The sequence below is a fragment of the Oncorhynchus masou genome, unplaced genomic scaffold (genome assembly GCF_036934945.1).
Source record: "Oncorhynchus masou masou isolate Uvic2021 unplaced genomic scaffold, UVic_Omas_1.1 unplaced_scaffold_1856, whole genome shotgun sequence".
NCBI classification, from domain to species: Eukaryota; Metazoa; Chordata; class Actinopteri; order Salmoniformes; family Salmonidae; genus Oncorhynchus; species Oncorhynchus masou.
In genome coordinates, this window is record NW_027008364.1 from 65,125 (window position 1) to 89,319 (window position 24,195).

The 24,195-nt window shown below is 45.5% G+C and overlaps 1 pseudogene; it reads left to right on the forward strand.

Annotated features, from left to right (window-relative positions):
* The window catches only part of LOC135532456 (semaphorin-5B-like), a 49,859-nt pseudogene extending 27,054 nt beyond the window's left edge, over window positions 1-22,805 (forward strand).
* Window positions 22,806-24,195: the final 1,390 nt, after the last annotated feature.

Here is a 24,195-nt window from a genome sequence, read left to right on the forward strand (position 1 = left end):
AAAGGTAAAATAAAAATTAAATAAAAGATGTAAACCTCATATCTGGGGCAATTATATAAACTGTGTTATGGTAATGTGGCCACACCGTCTCCCATGAGCTTCCCCAAGTCGTGACAAACGGACCAGTTCGTAGCTGGATTCTTCACCGATCTTTTATACTTTCTCCGGAACATGAAATTTCTTCGTACCTCAAGTTCTGTGAGGTGGAAGGATTTCCTTTGTTCTCCATGAAAATCTACTCTCTCTGTACTGTGTGTCCATGAGGAGATCCTCAGGAATTTACGACGTCTCTCTGACCAGAGCAACCTAGTTGAAGGAGGAAAGGGGGAGGAAGGGAGAGGGGGATGGGCTTGCTATACCCAAACAGGCCAACGTCATGACAGCTGTTAGAGTTTACAATAGACTAGGCTATTAGAGTTTTAGGTGAATCTGTGTCTTCCCAGTTGTTCTGAGTTCTCTCTCTCTGTCTCTCTCTCTCTGTCCGTCTCTCTCTCTCTGTCTCTGTCTCTGTCTGTCTCTGTCCTCTCTCTCTGTCTCTGTCCATCTCTCTCTGTCTCCTCTAGGAACGGAGGCTGGACCCCCTGGTCCACCTGGGGTCAGTGCAGCACCAGCTGTGGCATCGGGTACGAGGTGCGCCAGCGCTCCTGCAACAACCCCTCCCCCGGCATGGGGGGCGTGTCTGTGTGGGACAAGGCCGAGACGAGAGGTGAGACAGAGGGACTCAATGCAGTACATACAGACAGGTTCACCTTCAGTCAGGTTCACATTCAGTCAGGTTCACATTCAGTCAGGTTCACCTTCAGTCAGGTTCACATTCAGTCAGGTTCACATTCAGTCAGGTTCACATTCAGTCAGGTTCACCTTCAGTCAGGTTCACCTTCAGTCAGGTTCACCTTCAGTCAGGTTCACCTTCAGTCAGGTTCACATTCAGTCAGGTTCACATTCAGTCAGGTTCACCTTCAGTCAGGTTCACATTCAGTCAGGTTCACATTCAGTCAGGTTCACATTCAGTCAGGTTCACATTCAGTCAGGTTCACATTCAGTCAGGTTCACCTTCAGTCAGGTTCACATTCAGTCAGGTTCACATTCAGTCAGGTTCACATTCAGTCAGGTTCACATTCAGTCAGGTTCACATTCAGTCAGGTTCACCTTCAGTCAGGTTCACCTTCAGTCAGGTTCACCTTCAGTCAGGTTCACATTCAGTCAGGTTCACATTCAGTCAGGTTCACATTCTGTCAGGTTCACATTCAGTCAGGTTCACATTCAGTCAGGTTCACCTTCAGTCAGGTTCACATTCAGTCAGGTTCACATTCAGTCAGGTTCACATTCAGTCAGCTTCACATTCAGTCAGGTTCACCTTCAGTCAGGTTCACATTCAGTCAGGTTCACATTCAGTCAGGTTCACATTCAGTCAGGTTCACATTCAGTCAGGTTCACATTCAGTCAGGTTCACATTGTCAGGTTTTCTTGTGGCGTTGCAGGTGACCCTCGTTCAGCGTTGCAATGCCCTGAAATGGTGCACATATTGTAAAGCAGTGGTTCACCTTCTCTTACAGAGACCACCAGGCAGAAAGAGTAGGACTGCAGGTTTACCGTGTGTTTGTGTGTGTGTGTGTAGGCTGTGCAACGAGAAGAGCCCATGTCCCCTGCCTGTGTTCTGGTCGTCTTGGGGCTCCTGGTCTCAGTGCAGTGCAGAGTGTGGAGGAGGGGTCCATTCCCGGGTCAGGAGCTGTGAGAAGGGGAACACCTGCCCAGGATGTGCTCTGGTACACACACACACACACACATACACACACACACACACACACACACACACACACACACACACACACACACACACACACACACACACACACACCCAAAGGCATCCTTTACCACAACTTTCTCACAGATAACACCCTTATTTGATCTAGTGAATGGCATCTTTCATTATTCATTTATCATAGCCTGAGGATGAACAGTCAGGTCGAAGCTGACATATCCTCTCTTCTTTTCATACATCCTTCAATCCTCTCTCCTCTTCCCTAAAACACACTCCCTTAGGAGTACAAGACCTGTAACCTGGAGGCGTGTCCGGAGGTCCGTCGCAACACCCCCTGGACCCCCTGGATGCCGGTGAATGTGACCCAGGACGGGGCCCGCCAGGAGCAGAGGACCCGCTACACCTGCAGGGCCCTCCTTCCAGACCCTCATCAGCTGCAGCTGGGCAAGAAGAAGGTGGAGACCCGCGTCTGCCCCAACGACGGCACCGCCACCTGTGAGACTGAAGGTAAGTCTGAGGTCCCACTCATACATACGTACTGGACATACACTCACACACTTTCTCTATACACCTTTCCACACCCCTTCTAAAGAACCAAGGGCAGACAGGCAGACAGACAGACAGACAGGCAGACAGGCAGACAGGCAGGCAGACAGACAGACAGACAGGCAGGCAGGCAGACAGACAGACAGACAGGCAGGCAGACAGGCAGACAGGCAGGCAGACAGACAGACAGACAGGCAGGCAGGCAGACAGACAGACAGACAGGCAGGCAGGCCAGGCAGACAGACAGACAGACAGACAGACAGACAGACAGACAGACAGACAGACAGAGACAGACAGACAAGCCTGCTAAGCCTCTGATGTTATGCAGTGGGCTGTGGTTTTTAACCGGCCAGCTGGGATGACCCATGCTGTGCTCACTGGGGCGAGACGATCTGGGCGGTCGTACCCAGCGACAGGCTCCCCGGGGTGGGGTAGGTGTCACAGTCCACAGCCTCTCATTGATTTAAAGGTCAGACAGTCAGGCAGAACGCCTCTCCTGCTGACAGTAACTAGACGGGGAGAAGGTGTGTGTGTGTGTGTGTGTGCATATTTAAGACAGGCTCCATGTAAAGCAAGGCATATAGAGAGGATGTGTTTGCGACAATTTGCAGATTACAGAGCAACCGCGTGGTCACCGGGCCTAAACACCATGTCACAGACTGTCACCGGGCCTAAACACAGTGTCACAGACTGTCACCGGGCCTAAACCCAATGTCACAGGCTGTCACCGGCCTAAACACAATGTCACAGACTGTCACCGGGCCTAAACACAGTGTCACAGACTGTCACCGGGCCTAAACACAGTGTCACAGACTGTCACCGGGCCTAAACCCAATGTCACAGGCTGTCACTGGGCCTAAACACAATGTCACAGCTGTCACCGGGCCTAAACACATGTCACAGGCTGTCACCGGGCCTAAACACCATGTCACAGGCTGTCACCGGGCCTAAACACCATGTCACAGGCTGTCACCGGGCCTAAACACCATGTCACAGGCTGTCACCGGGCCTAAACACCATGTCACAGGCTGTCACCGGGCCTAAACACCATGTCACAGGCTGTCACCGGGCCTAAACACCATGTCACAGGCTGTCACCGGGCCTAAACACAATGTCACAGGCTGTCACCGGGCCTAAACACCATTCACAGGCTGTCACCGGGCCTAAACACCATGTCACAGGCTGTCACCGGGCCTAAACACCATGTCACAGGCTGTCACCGGGCCTAAACACCATTCACAGGGTGTCACCGGGCTTAAACAACATTCACAGGCTGTCACCGGGCCTAAACACAATGTCACAGGCTGTCACCGGGCCTAAACACCATGTCACAGGCTGTCACCGGGCCTAAACACAATGTCACAGACTGTAACCGGGCCTAAACACAATGTCACAGACTGTAACCGGGCCTAAACACAATGTCACAGGCTGTCACCGGGCCTAAACACAATGTCACAGACTGTAACCGGGCCTAAACACAATGTCACAGGCTGTCACCGGGCCTAAAACCATGTCACAGGCTGTCACCAGGCCTAAACACTGTGTCACAGAGGCGCTGTCTAGACTCAAGAGGAGACATCTGGCCTCACAGTAACATGGGCAGTATGACATTTTACTGCTGCCCTGGTTTCAAACCACACAGAAAATAAAAAGCTTTCAATTCATTATTGAAGTCATTTCCATAATTTAGGTGACGTGTTGCTTTTCTTTCACTTTTCAAAGAGTTCATCTGGAACCGATTAACCCAGATTTTACCCCACGGTTGAATGTTTGGCCCAGATTCTAACAGCCATGTCATGAGGAAGGAAGCCTCTGCACTCTTAGAACCAGCACATTGTCTGATATTTCATTGCCAAGCTTTAGGTCACAGAAGACCATTGTTTATCAGAGCTGTTCTCCTACCAGACCATTAGGAAAACAACATATTTATGACTTTGAGAAGTAAAAAGAATATTGTAAATCACCTTTTGTGTTGTAATGTCTCATGTATGAGTATATCTGTGATTCAGCCCTGGTTGAAGACTTGGTCAGGGCCAGTGGAGGAGGCAGTAGTGGTCGACCTTTGCTCCGACAACCAGGTGGCACCAGGTGGTCGCCGTGGGAGACATGGTCGACCTGCTCCCAGGAGTGTGCCAAAGGCTTCCGCACGCGCAAGCGCACCTGTGCCTCAGCCGAGGGCAAGAGCAGCCCCAGTGCCTGTAGTGGATCCCCAGTGGAGTACCAGGACTACAACTCCCAGCCCTGCCCAGGTAAGACACTGACTACTCTAGTGCCTGTAGTGGATCCCCCAGTGGAGTACCAGGACTACAACTCCCAGCCCTGCCCAGGTAAGACACTGACTACTCCAGTGCCTGTAGTGGATCCCCAGTGGAGTACCAGGACTACAACTCCCAGCCCTGCCCAGGTAAGACACTGACTACTCCAGTGCCTGTAGTGGATCCCCAGTGGAGTACCAGGACTACAACTCCCAGCCCTGCCCAGGTAAGACACTGACTACTCCAGTGCCTGTAGTGGATCCCCAGTGGAGTACCAGGACTACAACTCCCAGCCCTGCCCAGGTAAGACACTGACTACTCTAGTGCCTGTAGTGGATCCCCAGTGGAGTACCAGGACTACAACTCCCAGCCCTGCCCAGGTAAGACACTGACTACTCCAGTGCCTGTAGTGGATCCCCAGTGGAGTACCAGGACTACAACTCCCAGCCCTGCCCAGGTAAGACACTGACTACTCCAGTGCCTGTAGTGGATCCCCAGTGGAGTACCAGGACTACAACTCCCAGCCCTGCCCAGGTAAGACACTGACTACTCCAGTGCCTGTAGTGGATCCCCAGTGGAGTACCAGGACTACAACTCCCAGCCCTGCCCAGGTAAGACACTGACTACTCCAGTGCCTGTAGTGGATCCCCAGCAGTGGAGTACCAGGACTACAACTCCCAGCCCTGCCCAGGTAAGACACTGACTACTCCAGTGCCTGTAGTGGATCCCCAGTGGAGTACCAGGACTACAACTCCCAGCCCTGCCCAGGTAAGACACTGACTACCCCAGTGCCTGTAGTGGATCCCCAGTGGAGTACCAGGACTACAACTCCCAGCCCTGCCCAGGTAAGACACTGACTACTCCAGTGCCTGTAGTGGATCCCCAGTGGAGTACCAGGACTACAACTCCCAGCCCTGCCCAGGTAAGACACTGACTACTCCAGTGCCTGTAGTGGATCCCCAGTGGAGTACCAGGACTACAACTCCCAGCCCTGCCCAGGTAAGACACTGACTACTCCAGTGCCTGTAGTGGATCCCCAGTGGAGTACCAGGACTACAACTCCCAGCCCTGCCCAGGTAAGACACTGACTACTCCAGTGCCTGTAGTGGATCCCCAGTGGAGTACCAGGACTACAACTCCCAGCCCTGCCCAGGTAAGACACTGTATATCTGCTCAAATACTGTACTGATCAATTCACCTAACGGGCAGTGTAGAACCGAGATTGGGATTCCTTCAAAGCTGACGATAGCCTTTCTCGGAGATCGCATTCATGGTAAAAGCTGCTTAAGCGTAAATTGCCTTTAAAAGTCTGTAGTGAAAAACAAACTGGTCTAATAAACATGAATAAAATGTTTTGTTTTCATGTGCAGAAAAACATGTTAAAAAAAAAACTCAGTATCTGGATAAATAGTTAACCCATTACACTCGTGGGCCTTTATGGATTGGGCTCAATGGAAATGTTTCTTACAGAAGAAATATGGAAAGTATATGCAAAACCATGATAGCAATTAAAAGGGAACGGTTTGGAGATTATGGGAAAATGATGACTAACGTTGAGGACACAACAGTTCACCTGACTGACACAAGACTGAATCCAATTTATGTGCATTTTACATTTACTGTACTTTTTGCCGCATTTGTTGATAACAAAATCAAAGAAGTGTCAACTATAAGGCGCTATTTTTATCTCTACTTTGTTGTTTTGTTTGGAACACAACCCTGCATCCCTCCTTCACACAATTACTGTTGTTTTCGCATTCCAAAAACAGTCCATTATAAATCACAATCTGGGTCAGATGGGCATCATTTGAAAGCTTGTTCTACTGCCAACATGACGAGCTAAATTATAAAATACGTTAGGTTTTCACAAGGCAATTCAGAGAAGCAGGTCATCATTTTGATGCGCATAGAATGGAGTCATGAACAGTGGTGTTCAGTACTTAAGTAAAAATACTTTAAAGTACTACTTAAGTAGTTTTTTGGGGTATCTGTACTTTACTATTTATATTTTTGACAACTTTTACTTTTTCTCCAATACATTCCTAGAGAAAATAATGTACTTTTTACTCCATACATTTTCCTTAACATCCAAAATTACTAGTTACATTTTGAATGCTTTGCAGGACAGGAAAATGGTCTAATTCATGCACTTATCAAGAGAACATCTCCGGTCATCCCTACTGCCTCTGATCTGGCAGACTCACGAAACACAAATGCTTAGTTTGTAAATTATGTCTGAGTGTTGAAGTGTGCTCCTGGCTATCCATAAATGTAAAAAAAACAAGAAAATTGTGCCGTCAGGTTTGCTTAATATTAGGAATTTGAAATTATTTATACTTGTACTTTTGATACCTACAGTTGAAGTCGGAAGTTTACATACACCTTAGCCAAATACATTTAAACTCAGATTTTCACAATTCCTGACATTTAATATTAGTAAAAAGGATTAGGATCACCACTTTATTTTAAGAATGTGAAATGTCAGAATAATAGTAGAGAAAATTATTTATTTCAGCTTTTATTTCTTTCATCATGAGTAGCCTTCCACAAGCTTCCCACAATAAGTTGGGTGAATTTTGGCCCATTCCTCCTGACAGAGCTGGTGTAACTGAGTCAAGTTTGTAGGCCTCCTTGCTCGCACACGCTTTTTCAATTCTGCCAACAAATTATCTTTAGGATTGAGGTCAGGGCTTTTTGATGGCCTCTCCAATACCTTGACTTTGTTGTCCTTAAGCCATAACTTTGGAAGTATGCTTAGGGTCATTGTCAATTTGGAAGACCCATTTGCGACCAAGCTTTAACTTCCTGACTGATGTCTTGAGATGTTGCTTCAATATATCCAGATAATTTTCTTCCCTCATGATGCCATCTATTTTGTGTACCCCCACAACATGCTGCTGCCACCCCTGTGCTTCACGGTTGGGATGGTGTTCTTTGGCTTGCAAGCCTCCCCCTTTTTCCTCCAAACGTAACGACGGTTATTATGGCCAAACAGTTCTATTTTTGTTTCATCAGACCAGAGGACATTTCTCCAAAAAGTTTGATATTTGTCCCAATGTGCAGTTGCAAACCGTAGTCTGGCTTTTTTATGGTGGTTTTGGAGCAGTGGCTTCTTCCTTGCTGAGCGGCCTTTCAGATTATGTCGATATAGGACTCCTTTTACTGTGGATATAGATACTTTTGTACCTGTTTCCTCCAGCATCTTCACAAGGTCCTTTGCTGTTGATCTGGGATGGATTTGCACTTTTCACACCAGAGTCTCCTTCCTGAGCGGTATGACGACTGCGTGGTCCCATGGTGTTTATATCAGATTTATACCTTCAGGCATTTGGATGAACCAGACAAGGATGAACCAGACTTGTGGAGGTCTACAATTTTTTTCTGAGGTCTTGGCTGATTTCTTTTGATTTTCCCATGATGTCAAGCAAAGAGGCACTGAGTTTAAAGGTAGGCCTTGAAATACATCCACAGGTACACCTCCAATTGACTCAAATTATGTCAATTAGCCTATCGGAAGATTCTAAAGCCATGACATAAACAGATTTTCCAATCCGTTTAAAGGCACAGTCAACTTAGTGTATGTAAACTTCTGACCCACTGGAATTGTGATACAGTGAATTATAAGTGAAATAATCTGTCTGTAAACAATTGTTGGAAAAATTACTTGTGTCCTGCACAAAGTAGATGTCCTAACCGGCTTGCCAAAACTATAGTTTGTTCACAAGAAATTTGTGGAGTGGTTCGAGTTTTAATGACTCCAACCTAAGTGTATGTAAACTTCCAATTTATATTTTTTGCGATTACATTTACTTCTGATACTTAAGTACATTTAATACTTTTACTCAAGAAGTATTTTACTGAGTGACTTTCACTTTTACTTCGTTTTCGTTTTAAGGTATCGATACTTTTACTCAAGTATGACAGTTGGGTACTTTTCCCACCACTGGCCATGAATGTATTCTGCTGCGTGGTCCACGGAACATGTTGACAATGTAACTAACATAGACTCATTCTGTTCAGGACAACCCAGGGTATAACACCATGTCATCTCATAACTAACATAGGCTCATTCTGTTCAGGACAACCCAGGGTATAACGCCATGTCATCTCATAACTAACATAGGTTCATTCTGTTCAGGACAACCCAGGGTATAACACCATGTCATCTCATAACTAACATAGGCTCATTCTGTTCAGGACAACCCAGGGTATAACGCCATGTCATCTCATAACTAACATAGACTCATTCTGTTCAGGACAACCCAGGGTATAACACCATGTCATCTCATAACTAACATAGACTCATTCTGTTCAGGACAACCCAGGGTATAACACCATGTCATAACTAACATAGACTCATTCTGTTCAGGACAACCCAGGGTATAACACCATGTCATCTCATAACTAACATAGGCTCATTCTGTTCAGGACAACCCAGGGTATAACACCATGTCATCTCATAACTAACATAGACTCATTCTGTTCAGGACAACCCAGGGTATAACGCCATGTCATCTCATAACTAACATAGGCTCATTCTGTTCAGGACAACCCAGGGTATAACACCATGTCATCTCATAACTAACATAGACTCATTCTGTTCAGGACAACCCAGGGTATAACACCATGTCATCTCATAACTAACATAGACTCATTCTGTTCAGGACAACCCAGGGTATAACGCCATGTCATCTCATAACTAACATAGACTCATTCTGTTCAGGACAACCCAGGGTATAACACCATGTCATCTCATAACTAACATAGACTCATTCTGTTCAGGACAACCCAGGGTATAACGCCATGTCATCTCATAACTAACATAGGCTCATTCTGTTCAGGACAACCCAGGGTATAACGCCATGTCATCTCATAACTAACATAGACTCATTCTGTTCAGGACAACCCAGGGTATAACGCCATGTCGTAACTAACATAGACTCATTCTGTTCAGGACAACCCAGGGTATAACGCCATGTCATCTCATAACTAACAGACTCATTCTGTTCAGGACAACCCAGGGTATAACGCCATGTCATCTCATAACTAACATAGACTCATTCTGTTCAGGACAACCCAGGGTATAACACCATGTCATCTCATAACTAACATAGACTCATTCTGTTCAGGACAACCCAGGGTATAACGCCATGTCATCTCATAACTAACATAGGCTCATTCTGTTCAGGACAACCCAGGGTATAACGCCATGTCATCTCATAACTAACATAGACTCATTCTGTTCAGGATAACCCAGGGTATAACGCCATCTCATAACTAACATAGGCTCATTCTGTTCAGGACAACCCAGGGTATAACACCATGTCATCTCATAACTAACATAGACTCATTCTGTTCAGGACAACCCAGGGTATAACGCCATGTCATCTCATAACTAACATAGACTCATTCTGTTCAGGACAACCCAGGGTATAACGCCATGTCATCTCATAACTAACATAGACTCATTCTGTTCAGGACCACCCAGGGTATAACGCCATGTCATCTCATAACTAACATAGACTCATTCTGTTCAGGATAACCCAGGGTATAACGCCATCTCATAACTAACATAGGCTCATTCTGTTCAGGACAACCCAGGGTATAACGCCATGTCATCTCATAACTAACATAGACTCATTCTGTTCAGGACAACCCAGGGTATAACACCATGTCATAACTAACATAGACTCATTCTGTTCAGGACAACCCAGGGTATAACGCCATGTCATCTCATAACTAACATAGACTCATTCTGTTCAGGACAACCCAGGGTATAACACCATGTCATCTCATAACTAACATAGGCTCATTCTGTTCAGGACAACCCAGGGTATAACGCCATGTCATCTCATAACTAACATAGACTCATTCTGTTCAGGACAACCCAGGGTATAACACCATGTCATCTCATAACTAACAGACTCATTCTGTTCAGGACAACCCAGGGTATAACGCCATGTCATCTCATAACTAACATAGACTCATTCTGTTCAGGACAACCCAGGGTATAACACCATGTCATCTCATATCTAACATAGACTCATTCTGTTCAGGACAACCCAGGGTATAACACCATGTCATCTCATAACTAACATAGGCTCATTCTGTTCAGGACAACCCAGGGTATAACACCATGTCATAACTAACATAGGCTCATTCTGTTCAGGACAACCCAGGGTATAACACCATGTCATCTCATAACTAACATAGACTCATTCTGTTCAGGACAACCCAGGGTATAACGCCATGTCATCTCATAACTAACATAGACTCATTCTGTTCAGGATAACCCAGGGTATAACGCCATCTCATAACTAACATAGGCTCATTCTGTTCAGGACAACCCAGGGGCCATGTCATCTCATAACTAACATAGACTCATTCTGTTCAGGACAACCCAGGGTATAACGCCATCTCATAACTAACATAGACTCATTCTGTTCAGGACAACCCAGGGTATAACACCATGTCATCTCATAACTAACATAGACTCATTCTGTTCAGGACAACCCAGGGTATAACACCATGTCATCTCATAACTAACATAGACTCATTCTGTTCAGGACAACCCAGGGTATAACACCATGTCATAACTAACATAGGCTCATTCTGTTCAGGACAACCCAGGGTATAACACCATGTCATCTCATAACTAACATAGACTCATTCTGTTCAGGACAACCCAGGGTATAACGCCATGTCATCTCATAACTAACATAGACTCATTCTGTTCAGGATAACCCAGGGTATAACGCCATCTCATAACTAACATAGGCTCATTCTGTTCAGGACAACCCAGGGTATAACGCCATGTCATCTCATAACTAACATAGACTCATTCTGTTCAGGACAACCCAGGGTATAACGCCATGTCATCTCATAACTAACATAGACTCATTCTGTTCAGGACAACCCAGGGTATAACACCATGTCATCTCATAACTAACATAGGCTCATTCTGTTCAGGACAACCCAGGGTATAACGCCATGTCATCTCATAACTAACATAGACTCATTCTGTTCAGGACAACCCAGGGTATAACACCATGTCATCTCATAACTAACAGACTCATTCTGTTCAGGACAACCCAGGGTATAACGCCATGTCATCTCATAACTAACATAGACTCATTCTGTTCAGGACAACCCAGGGTATAACACCATGTCATCTCATATCTAACATAGACTCATTCTGTTCAGGACAACCCAGGGTATAACACCATGTCATCTCATAACTAACATAGGCTCATTCTGTTCAGGACAACCCAGGGTATAACACCATGTCATAACTAACATAGGCTCATTCTGTTCAGGTATAACACCATGTCATCTCATAACTAACATAGACTCATTCTGTTCAGGACAACCCAGGGTATAACGCCATGTCATCTCATAACTAACATAGACTCATTCTGTTCAGGATAACCCAGGGTATAACGCCATCTCATAACTAACATAGGCTCATTCTGTTCAGGACAACCCAGGGTATAACGCCATGTCATCTCATAACTAACATAGACTCATTCTGTTCAGGACAACCCAGGGTATAACGCCATCTCATAACTAACATAGACTCATTCTGTTCAGGACAACCCAGGGTATAACACCATGTCATCTCATAACTAACATAGACTCATTCTGTTCAGGACAACCCAGGGTATAACGCCATGTCATCTCATAACTAACATAGACTCATTCTGTTCAGGACAACCCAGGGTATAACACCATGTCATCTCATAACTAACATAGACTCATTCTGTTCAGGACAACCCAGGGTATAACGCCATGTCATCTCATAACTAACATAGACTCATTCTGTTCAGGATAACCCAGGGTATAACGCCATCTCATAACTAACATAGACTCATTCTGTTCAGGACAACCCAGGGTATAACACCATGTCATCTCATAACTAACATAGACTCATTCTGTTCAGGACAACCCAGGGTATAACGCCATGTCATCTCATAACTAACATAGACTCATTCTGTTCAGGACAACCCAGGGTATAACACCATGTCATCTCATAACTAACATAGGCTCATTCTGTTCAGGACAACCCAGGGTATAACGCCATGTCATCTCATAACTAACATAGACTCATTCTGTTCAGGACAACCCAGGGTATAACACCATGTCATCTCATAACTAACATAGACTCATTCTGTTCAGGACAACCCAGGGTATAACGCCATGTCATCTCATAACTAACATAGACTCATTCTGTTCAGGACAACCCAGGGTATAACACCATGTCATCTCATAACTAACATAGACTCATTCTGTTCAGGACAACCCAGGGTATAACACCATGTCATCTCATAACTAACATAGACTCATTCTGTTCAGGACAACCCAGGGTATAACGCCATCTCATAACTAACATAGACTCATTCTGTTCAGGACAACCCAGGGTATAACGCCATCTCATAACTAACATAGACTCATTCTGTTCAGGACAACCCAGGGTATAACACCATGTCATCTCATAACTAACATAGACTCATTCTGTTCAGGACAACCCAGGGTATAACACCATCTCATAACTAACATAGACTCATTCTGTTCAGGACAACCCAGGGTATAACGCCATCTCATAACTAACATAGACTCATTCTGTTCAGGACAACCCAGGGTATAACGCCATGTCATCTCATAACTAACATAGGCTCATTCTGTTCAGGACAACCCAGGGTATAACACCATGTCATCTCATAACTAACATAGACTAATTCTGTTCAGGACAACCCAGGGTATAACGCCATGTCATCTCATAACTAACATAGGCTCATTCTGTTCAGGACAACCCAGGGTATAACACCATGTCATCTCATAACTAACATAGACTCATTCTGTTCAGGACAACCCAGGGTATAACGCCATGTCATCTCATAACTAACATAGACTCATTCTGTTCAGGACAACCCAGGGTATAACGCCATGTCATCTCATAACTAACATAGACTCATTCTGTTCAGGACAACCCAGGGTATAACACCATGTCATCTCATAACTAACATAGACTCATTCTGTTCAGGACAACCCAGGGTATAACGCCATTTCATCTCATAACTAACATAGACTCATTCTGTTCAGGACAACCCAGGTATAACGCCATCTCATAACTAACATAGACTCATTCTGTTCAGGACAACCCAGGGTATAACGCCATGTTATCTCATAACTAACATAGACTCATTCTGTTCAGGACAACCCAGGGTATAACGCCATGTCATCTCATAACTAACAGACTCATTCTGTTCAGGACAACCCAGGGTATAACTCCATGTCATCTCATAACTAACATAGACTCATTCTGTTCAGGACAACCCAGGGTATAACACCATGTCATCTCATAACTAACATAGACTCATTCTGTTCAGGACAACCCAGGGTATAACGCCATGTCATCTCATAACTAACATAGACTCATTCTGTTCAGGACAACCCAGGGTATAACGCCATGTCATCTCATAACTAACATAGACTCATTCTGTTCAGGACAACCCAGGGTATAACGCCATGTCATCTCATAACTAACATAGACTCATTCTGTTCAGGACAACCCAGGGTATAACACCATGTCATCTCATAACTAACATAGACTCATTCTGTTCAGGACAACCCAGGGTATAACGCCATGTCATCTCATAACTAACATAGACTCATTCTGTTCAGGACAACCCAGGGTATAACGCCATGTCATCTTGTAACTAACATAGACTCATTCTGTTCAGGACAACCCAGGGTATAACACCATGTCATCTCATAACTAACATAGACTCATTCTGTTCAGGACAACAGGGTATAACGCCATGTCATAACTAACATAGACTCATTCTGTTCAGGACAACCCAGGGTATAACGCCATGTCATCTCATAACTAACATAGGCTCATTCTGTTCAGGACAACCCAGGGTATAACGCCATCTCATAACTAACATAGACTCATTCTGTTCAGGACAACCCAGGGTATAACACCATGTCATCTCATAACTAACATAGGCTCATTCTGTTCAGGACAACCCAGGGTATAACACCATGTCATCTCATAACTAACATAGACTCATTCTGTTCAGGACAACCCAGGGTATAACACCATGTCATCTCATAACTAACATAGACTCATTCTGTTCAGGACAACCCAGGGTATAACGCCATGTCATCTCATAACTAACATAGACTCATTCTGTTCAGGACAACCCAGGGTATAACGCCATGTCATCTCATAACTAACATAGGCTCATTCTGTTCAGGACAACCCAGGGTATAACGCCATGTCATCTCATAACTAACATAGGCTCATTCTGTTCAGGACAACCCAGGGTATAACGCCATGTCATCTCATAACTAACATAGACTCATTCTGTTCAGGACAACCCAGGGTATAACGCCATGTCATCTCATAACTAACATAGACTCATTCTGTTCAGGACAACCCAGGGTATAACACCATGTCATCTCATAACTAACATAGACTCATTCTGTTCAGGACAACCCAGGGTATAACGCCATGTCATCTCATAACTAACATAGACTCATTCTGTTCAGGACAACCCAAGGTATAACACCATGTCATCTCATAACTAACATAGACTCATTCTGTTCAGGACAACCCAGGGTATAACGCCATGTCATCTCATAACTAACATAGACTCATTCTGTTCAGGACAACCCAGGGTATAACGCCATGTCATCTCATAACTAACATAGACTCATTCTGTTCAGGACCACCCAGGGTATAACGCCATGTCATCTCATAACTAACATAGACTCATTCTGTTCAGGACAACCCAGGGTATAACGCCATGTCATCTCATAACTAACATAGACTCATTCTGTTCAGGACAACCCAGGGTATAACGCCATCTCATAACTAACATAGACTCATTCTGTTCAGGACAACCCAGGGTATAACGCCATGTCATCTCATAACTAACAGGCTCATTCTGTTCAGGACAACCCAGGGTATAACACCATGTCATAACTAACATAGGCTCATTCTGTTCAGGACAACCCAGGGTATAACACCATCTCATAACTAACATAGACTCATTCTGTTCAGGACAACCCAGGGTATAACGCCATGTCATCTCATAACTAACAGGCTCATTCTGTTCAGGACAACCCAGGGTATAACGCCATGTCATCTCATAACTAACAGACTCATTCTGTTCAGGACAACCCAGGGTATAACACCATGTCATCTCATAACTAACATAGACTCATTCTGTTCAGGACAACCCAGGGTATAACGCCATGTCATCTCATAACTAACATAGACTCATTCTGTTCAGGACAACCCAGGGTATAACGCCATGTCATAACTAACATAGACTCATTCTGTTCAGGACAACCCAGGGTATAACACCATCTCATAACTAACATAGACTCATTCTGTTCAGGACAACCCAGGGTATAACACCATGTCATCTCATAACTAACATAGACTCATTCTGTTCAGGACAACCCAGGGTATAACACCATGTCATCTCATAACTAACATAGACTCATTCTGTTCAGGACAACCCAGGGTATAACACCATGTCATCTCATAACTAACATAGGCTCATTCTGTTCAGGACAACCCAGGGTATAACGCCATGTCATCTCATAACTAACATAGACTCATTCTGTTCAGGACAACCCAGGGTATAACACCATGTCATCTCATAACTAACATAGGCTCATTCTGTTCAGGACAACCCAGGGTATAACGCCATGTCATCTCATAACTAACATAGACTCATTCTGTTCATGACAACCCAGGGTATAACGCCATGTCATAACATAGACTCATTCTGTTCAGGACAACCCAGGGTATAACACCATGTCATAACTAACATAGACTCATTCTGTTCAGGACAACCCAGGGTATAACGCCATGTCATCTCATAACTAACATAGACTCATTCTGTTCAGGACAACCCAGGGTATAACGCCATCTCATAACTAACATAGGCTCATTCTGTTCAGGACAACCCAGGGTATAACGCCATGTCATCTCATAACTAACATAGACTCATTCTGTTCAGGACAACCCAGGGTATAACACCATGTCATCTCATAACTAACATAGACTCATTCTGTTCAGGACAACCCAGGGTATAACACCATGTCATCTCATAACTAACATAGGCTCATTCTGTTCAGGACAACCCAGGGTATAACGCCATGTCATCTTGTAACTAACTGTACGTCAACATAGTGATCATAAACGTTGACACTATATGACATGAGTTTTATGATATGGAAATGTGAAGTGCGCATTTGGACTCACTGGTGTTTGGCTAGCTTGTATGATGTCAAAGTGGTATTTATTATAATTCTCAACGTATCCTCTTTCAAAATACATCGCGTCCTTGTAATTTAAAGCATTCCCCTCACTCAGACAACAACAAATGTGAAAAAGTTGCCTAATTACCTGGAGGGATGGGGGACAACTTCTTGTTGTCGTCTGTCAGTCGAAACCCATACAGAGCTGTGAAGTGCAGAGCCAGAGCTGTATAACATGTTACTTTACAGCCACTGTGTTCCAATGTAGGTGCTTATCAGTGTCCAAATCAGCCCTTTTCAACCTGTATACTGACTGTGAAGGACTACAGGAAATAAACTGTTTATACTTTCTATAAAAGTTTGGTGCCTCTGTGTGTGTGTGTGTGTGTGTGTGTGTGTGTGTGTGTGTGTGTCCAGTAAAAGGAACCTGGACGTGCTGGGCGTCATGGTCTCACTGCTCCGCCAACTGTGGAGGTGGGCACTACCAGCGTACCCGCACCTGTAGCAACCCTGCCCCCACCAACGGAGGTGACATCTGCATCGGCCTGCACACTGAAGAGGCCCTGTGCAACACACACACCTGTGAAGGTATGCAGAATGTACAGATTCACAGATGACAGATATGCAGCACTAAGTCATACACAGATACACAACATTCAATCATATCCTGCACAGGTACACATATTTGCGGCATTCGTTCATACAAATATTGTTTTAAAAATGTTCAGCATTCAAAGTAACTCATTTAATTTAAATGATGGTGTATAAGTCATGTTAAGGTTATGTAGCTGCTATGCTGAGTTTACTGTGGCTTTGCTTTGACTTATAGTGGTACCACAACTCATCATCCTCTCTTCTCTCCGTCCACCCTCTCCTCTCTCTCCTCCAACCCCCTCCACTCCTCATCTGCTGTTCCTCCAGGTGGCTGGCTGCTGTGGTCAGAGTGGGGGGGAGTGTGACGAGGAGGGGCTGCAGCATCGCAGCAGGGAGTGTGGGGAACGGGAGGCAGACCCCAGCCTGTGTCAGGGCAATGCCACCGCGAGCAGGCCCTGCCAGCCCCCCGAGGTGCCAGGTCAGTCCCCAACATTTAGAACACACTGCTAAGTAGCCAGCTGACCATCACTTTATGGGCAGTGCTTGGTTGGTTTTGCTGCAGAAAATGGTACTCTGTGATTGTGGGGAGCTTTGACTCTATTGGCTGGTTGAATTGTGCATTGCAGTAACAGTCTGTTTCTCTCTCGGTTCCTCCCCATTTCTTTCCTCTTCTTCTATCTATTTTTCTCTCTCTATATTTTTCTCCGCAGTCGTTCTGCCTGGACAGGATAACGATCAGCGCTGTGGGGGTAAGTGACTTACGAGATTCCCCTCCCCCATCCCAGTGGGGGGTTACAGGGACCCCAAGGACATGGAGCGTGACTCTCGCCACCCCCTTTTCCCATCTCCACTTGTTTTACGCCCGTCCCACTCCTGTTGCATCACAAATGAACCATCGCCACCCTGATTACACACAATGCTATCATTCCTAAAAGCTTTAGGCCTACATCCAATCAGATATAGCGTTAACGGGCAATATCAAATACCCGCAGCTGATATTTTGGCGGTGTCGGAGATGTAACTGTGTTGGAGCTGTCAAATCAGGGAGCAGCTGCTATTGGTCATTGTCCAGAAGCCACACCCCGTCCCACTCGCATTACAAGTTCACAATGACAAAGTGTAGAATGTATAGAAAAATTGCTCTCAAATCAAAAATCAATAAACAAAAATAATGAGGATTTCTATCAGCCTAATCAAGGTGTAGATGACATCTCACATTCCAGTGTTAAAACTTCTAAACAAGGCTGCAAGGGATTTCTCTTAATGCGACACTGTTCAGCCAATGGCAATGTCTGCTTTAGGAATGATGCCAGGAGCCGCTTGTGGATCTGACAGCTCTAACACAGTTCCAAATCTGACACTGTCAAAACAACCACTATGTGGATGTAGGCTCAAGCAGATCTGATTGACTAAAGCCTTGTTCACATTGGCAGTTTGAAGTGATTCAAATTTAAAAAAATCCACATCTGGTCCGAATCTGTTATTTTTCCTGCAGTCTGAACAGCCAAAAAGTAAATGGAATCAGATATTTCAAGACATATTTCAAACCACCTTTGTAGGTGGTTTGCAATCAGATGCAAATCTGATTCCTGGCTGTGCAACTTCTGTCTGAACGGTCAAATTTGATTTATTTGGTAAATATTGTTGCTTACTAACTAGTGGGTTGACAGTTTTGACAAGACCATGTGGAAGCTAATTAGCTTGTTAATTTAAGAACAATTTACTGAATGTGCTAGAAAGCTAAACAGCTAGCTAGCTGACGGCTGTGGCTAGCTGGCTGACTGCTGCTAGCTAGCTGAGCTGACGGCTGTGGCTAGCTAGCTGACTGCTGTGGCTAGCCGAAAAGGATTAGTTTTAAAAGTTGGATCATGTTATCCTTTGAGGTTTTAAAAAAAGTGTTCTTCCTCTATGAATTTGAACATTCAAAACAACAGGGAGGCATTGCTGTCACCTTAGCTTGCTAGATAACTTCTGAGTGATAGGAAGCACGAGCACCACCAATCAGGCTACACCACCGCGCACACATCCGTCGTTACTATGACAACTAGCATAGCAACGTCAGCAAATGACTGCTGTCTGAACACACACAAATCTGATTTGGTCACTTGTAACTTGCTGTTTGGACACTCAGTATTCCAAAACAGATTTGAAGAACTAATTTGAGTCTCAAGGCGTGCAGTGTGAACAAGGCTTTAGTTTCAGTATGATTCTTGGTCTTTTGAGCGGATCCTCTCATGACAAAAACATTATGGAGCTATTGCAATGTTGCGAGTAGACCTGGGTTCAAATACTATTTGTAATCTTTCCAAGACCAGGGTTCACACTTTTAGAAATGTTCCATTTAGCCAGGAAAGCTCAATTAAGCACAGATAAGGCATTTTAACTGATTTCAAATAGTATTTGAAACCAGGTCTGATCACTAGCTTAGCTGCACTTAGCCTTCAAAACAGGTTTGAACTCACAATTTTTAGGGAACAAGACTACATTGCCAAAACAGACATATTGGAACATATTAAATCAATGATGATGTAGTAAATAATACCAATGATATTCAAACTCTGTCCCTTTCTCTCTCCTCCCACCAGCCTTCTCTCTGTTCCACCTGATGGCCATGGGAGCGTTGTGTTTCTTTGCAGCGGTGGGGCTGTCGGTCCTGGTCTACGCCTACTGCCAACGACTCCACAAGCCCTCCCAGGAGTCAGCCGTCATCCACCCCACCACGCCCAACCACCTCAGCTATAAGGGCAACACGACGCCAAAGAACGAGAAGTACACCCCCATGGAGTTCAAGGTGGAGTATTCCACTCTTTCTACCCCCCCCACACACACACACTTACACACAGGGAATGGAACAATCCTTAGGGCAGAGTCAGGCCTGCAGGTTCAGATAGATAACATTGGTTTTCTTTCAAATGCTTTTAAATAAGCCTGCCTGGAGTGCCAGATGGGTGGGGTTTCAGACCTGCATCAGGCGAGCCCAATCAAGCACAGATGAAGAATTTGAAAGAAAGTAAATATTATTTGAACATAGGTCTGCTTCAAATACCAAATATCAGACCTCAAATGGTCAGGTCATTGTAGTCCTTGCTTGTCTGATTGTGCCTATTTTGCTCTTTGGTAGAATGGCAGAGAGACAGTGTCCGTCCGTCCTTCCTGCCCTTGTGATGTCCCAGTGATATACCGTCTGTTTTCCTCCCACTCTTTATTAATGTGTTCATTAGCCTGTTAACCTATCAGAAAGGAGGGCGAGACTCACACAGCTGTGTTTGATTAATCGAGCCATTACTTGAATTAATTAACTAACGTCTGCTCTTTGGCTGTCTCCTCATACACACACACACACACACACACACACACACAAACCATCCCTCATGTCCTTCCTGTGTCTTCCTCTCGCCATGGTTACCAGCGATTACCACCATGGTTTGTCTATCTGAGACCCCCTAGAGGGATCGGTAGTCCATCTGTGTGTGATTGATCGTGTCTACTTGTTGATACAGTTTTATGTATTATACTATCTCTGTGTGATTGATCGGGTCTGTGTGTGAAGATACAGTATGATGTAACTGTATGGTAAGAGAATCTCAATTGCATACTCCTTGTGTCCTCGCCTCTGTCTCAAAACCCAAAGCCAGAGGTCCCGCCCCTTGACCTTCTTCACCAATGGGTTTTGAGAAGGAGGCGAGGAGAGAGATTCTGTTAGTGGGTGGTACAGTAGGGCGTTGCAGGGAAGTGGAACTGGAAACAAAAATGAGCTTTCTCATTGGACGAGATCAGGTAGCACCTCCTGCCTTTAGAAACGTTTTCTCCCATGTTGCACCTACTGATCACCCCCTGTTCTGTTCCCTTCTGTCTTCCACAGACGCTGAACAAGAACAACCTTCTCCCGGACGAGAGCTGCAACTTCTTCCCCTCGTCCCTCTCGCCCCTCCCCTCTCTCCCCCAGAATAACGCTTACACCACCACCTACTACCCTGCACCCCTGGGCAAATACGACCACCCCTTCCACCCCGACTCACCTTGCAGGAACTATATGCACCACAGTTGAGACAGGACCCCCCCCCCAACTCTCTTCTCTATGGGAATTTGGAAACACTCCTGCACCCCAGACCCTTCACCGTTTCCTCTCCTCTCCTCTATTGAGTGTGTGCTTTGCTACAGTGAGGGGGAGCTGTGTTGACGACCGGGCAGACCTTTGAACTGGGTGTGTCCTCTCAAGGTCCGAACCATGCACGTTCTTCTCAATCACCAGTGGGGGCGGAGGTTGAACTGTCCCTGTCAACCAACAGGAGAATAATTTCGTATCATTGTGACTGTTCAGTTGATATGACTGTTTTATGACGTTGTTTTTCTACTCTACTGTGCAGTACAGCAACTCATCTCAAGAGGAGGAAGTAGACTGGACCATGTGGAATGCTGGGAGTTGGAGTCTTATGAGGGAGCTTGGCTGTAGCAGCCTTATGGTTCAGTATGGAGATTCACTACTTGTGGAATCTGTTCTAAAACAACGCTATTAAAGGTCTCCTGTAAAACCCTACGGTATCAGATCATGTATATCACAGAAACCCACAGACTTCACATTTGAGCTGAGGAGAATATAAGACATTGTGGCTGGTTTGTATTCGATATAGACGGCAAAATCAACCGTTCCCAAAGGATACCGTACCGGAATATGCTGACCAAGACACCTTCCAGCTCTAAACACCGGCTTTATGATGGTGAAAATGCAGAACTCAATGACACTGACAGTATGGGCACGTTTGTCATGCTTCTGCTCACCAACTTGTTTCTCCTGTCTGTTTGGACACGCTGCATCAGATTAGCCTCATGGTCAGGTGCTCCCGCAGTGTGGACGAACAGAGAGGGAAAGGGAGTGAGGGGCTGGTACTGCTTTCATCTGAGCAGCCCAAGGACTTCTGGGATCACGTCCCAAATGGCACCCTATTCCCTATATAGTGCACTACTTTTGACTAGAGCCCAATGGGCCCTGGTTGAAAGGAGTGCACTATGTAGGGAATATGGAGCCAAATGGGACGTGACCACGGCCTCTGAAAGGGTTTATAATCCTGTAACTACCTGCACCGACACCCAAAAATGACAATAGCGGGGATTCAGAGTCGATGTAAAAGGAGGCAATTTTGAGAAAAAACATGTATTTTGAACAACCCAGATACTCAGCGATCCTGTCTCACCACCCTCATCCCTTCAAATGGTTCGCTGTCCCACCACCCTCATCCCTTCAAATGGTTCGCTGTCCCACGACCCTCATCCCTTCAAATGGATCGCTGTCTCACCACCCTCATCCCTTCAAATGGTTCACTGTCTCACCACCCTCATCCATTCAAATGGATCGCTGTCTCACCACCCTTATCCCTTCAAATGGATCGCTGTCTCACCACCCTCATCCCTTCAAATGGTTCGCTGTCTAACCACCCTCATCCCTTCAAATGGTTCGCTGTCTAACCACCCTCATCCCTTCAAATGGTTCACTGTCTCACCACCCTCATCCCTTCAAATGGATCGCTGTCTAACCACCCTCATCCCTTCAAATGGTTCGCTGTCTCACCACCCTCATCCCTTCAAATGGTTCGCTGTCTCACCACCCTCATCCCTTCAAATGGTTCGCTGTCTCACCACCCTCATCCCTTCAAATAGTTTGCTGTCTCACCACCCTCATCCCTTCAAATGGTTCGCTGTCTCACCACCCTCATCCCTTCAAATGGTTCGCTGTCTCACCACCCTCATCCCTTCAAATGGTTCGCTGTCTCACCACCCTCATCTCTTCAAATGGTTCGCTGTCTCACCACCCTCATCCCTTCAAATAGTTTGCTGTCTCACCACCCTCATCCCTTCAAATGGTTCACTGTCTCACCACCCTCATCCATTCAAATGGTTCGCTGTCTCACCACCCTCATCCCTTCAAATGGTTCAATGTCTAACCACCCTCATCCCTTCAAATGGTTCGCTGTCTCACCACCCTCATCCCTTCAAATGGTTCGCTGTCTCACCACCCTCATCCCTTCAAATGGTTGTCTAACCACCCTCATCCCTTCAAATGGTTCGCTGTCTCACCACCCTCATCCCTTCAAATGGTTCGCTGTCTCACCACCCTCATCCCTTCAAATGGTTCGCTGTCTCACCACCCTCATCCCTTCAAATGGTTCGCTGTCTCACCACCCTCATCCCTTCAAATGGTTCGCTGTCTCACCACCCTCATCCCTTCAAATGGTTCGCTGTCTCACCACCCTCATCCCTTCAAATGGTTCGCTGTCTCACCACCCTCATCCCTTCAAATGGTTCGCTGTCTCACCACCCTCATCCCTTCAAATGGATCGCTGTCTCACCACCCTCATCCCTTCAAATGGTTCGCTGTCTAACCACCCTCATCCCTTCAAATGGTTCGCTGTCTAACCACCCTCATCCCTTCAAATGGTTCGCTGTCTCACCACCCTCATCCCTTCAAATGGTTCGCTGTCTAACCACCCTCATCCCTTCAAATGGATCGCTGTCTCACCACCCTCATCCCTTCAAATGGTTCGCTGTCTCACCACCCTCATCCCTTCAAATGGTTCGCTGTCTCACCACCCTCATCCCTTCAAATAGTTTGCTGTCTCACCACCCTCATCCCTTGAAATAGTTCGCTGTCTCACCACCCTCATCCCTTCAAATGGTTCGCTGTCTCACCACCCTCATCCCTTCAAATGGTTCGCTGTCTCACCACCCTCATCCCTTCAAATGGTTCGTTGTCTCACCACCCTC